Here is a 1,485-nt window from a genome sequence, read left to right on the forward strand (position 1 = left end):
TCCTAATAAAAACTGTGCTTGTGTATATAGGTAATCAGTAAAATAAAATTTAACTTGGCTCATTCATGTTAAAAACAAAGTTTTAACGCTAATTTCCTCTAACACTAAAAGAGACAAACTTTCTGCTGCCTCGACACATACTACAAGTAGTGCAAACTGGTTACGTGTCACATAATTTACCAAGTACAAAACGTAAATTTAGCAAGCACATTTTGCTCCGGTATTTGGCCTAGGCTAAGTAGTACTTAAAGTATAATTTGTTACTATATATGAATAAATGTTTTGCAGCCTTAGTAAAAAATATATCAGTAACATTCATATTAGTCTAGACCTAACTTGAAAACATTACAGTTCATATCAAATTATTATTTACAACAAAAATAAACCATAGAAAAACAGATCTGTCCTTGGGAAGATGTTATAGAATTTGAAATGGATTTGTTAGCTTTCACTTGTAAAACGCTGAAAATTCAGCTAGATAAAAATTCTGTGTTTTTATGGAAAAAAAAATAATAACTAAATACAAGAGAAGCATTCTATGACAACACTTTTTTCATGCGAGTTAAAAGCGAAAATTATCAAAATGTTGTGTGGATAACTCACCCTCTGACCCAGATGAATATGCAGAAAATACCACTCGCACCACAATATTTCGCTCAGTTTGCCATCACTTCTAGATCAAAACAAAAGTCACGAGAGAAGTTTTCAATTACAACCGAGGGAATAAATTCCAACTATTTTTTTTTTTACAACGTCCCAGTTTTCAGTGACAACCAGCAGCCATGTTCGTTCTCACTGTGTAATCACTGTTATGCGATAAATAAATCACACAAAATCACATACCGGTAGGCCGTATCGGCTTCACTTCCGAATTTTGCAACTCCAACTTCAACTGAAGTAAGTTAGAAGTTATGCCAAATCTGTTTTAATAACACGGAGAGGACAACATCATGCTTAATTTCTTAGCATAAGCGCACAAACACGAAGTAAGAAAACTAACTTCCGCTAAGTGTCCCGTAAAAAGTCTTGGCGGCAACGAGTTGCAGCTAAACCGTGTGGCAGATGAAGATTGAGAAGCGCACGGTACTTCTACCTCTCTTCGAGCCCGCGCGGGAAACACTGACCCGCAGCAGCACTAAATACCCTATATATCGCACGGTTTGGGAGACGAGCTCCGCCTATATTATGGCTGTACACATCATGTAAGGGCGATTCTCTCTCCCTCCCTTAACCCCCTCCCTCCTTTCCTCAATACCCCATGGCGTGTTCATCACGTGTTGCTTGGGTTGCAACAGCAATTAACTTTATGCAATGGCTGTAACATTAATTCAAACAAGTGATTAAAACAAACGCACATCGTGTTCTCAGAATTAGAGCGTTAGAATGTACGAGTTGTTGAGTACTTAAATTTTCCTCTGTGGTAAACCCAGCATTCGGTATTGATCGAAATCTAAAAACTGGTGCCGCAGTTTATCTAGTCTGAGA

General features: G+C 37.4%; 1 protein-coding gene across 1 annotated transcript in view; it reads right to left on the reverse strand.

The window, feature by feature from the left end:
• LOC135222604 (cell adhesion molecule Dscam1-like) overlaps positions 1 to 1,124 on the reverse strand; it is a 677,404-nt gene extending 676,280 nt beyond the window's left edge. The window contains 1 exon segment of the mRNA XM_064260698.1: positions 604 to 1,124. The gene's annotated coding sequence lies outside the window, so the exon portion shown is untranslated.
• Between the last annotated feature and the right edge of the window lie 361 nt (positions 1,125 to 1,485).

The sequence above is a fragment of the Macrobrachium nipponense genome, chromosome 8 (genome assembly GCF_015104395.2).
Source record: "Macrobrachium nipponense isolate FS-2020 chromosome 8, ASM1510439v2, whole genome shotgun sequence".
Lineage (NCBI taxonomy): Eukaryota > Metazoa > Arthropoda > Malacostraca > Decapoda > Palaemonidae > Macrobrachium > Macrobrachium nipponense.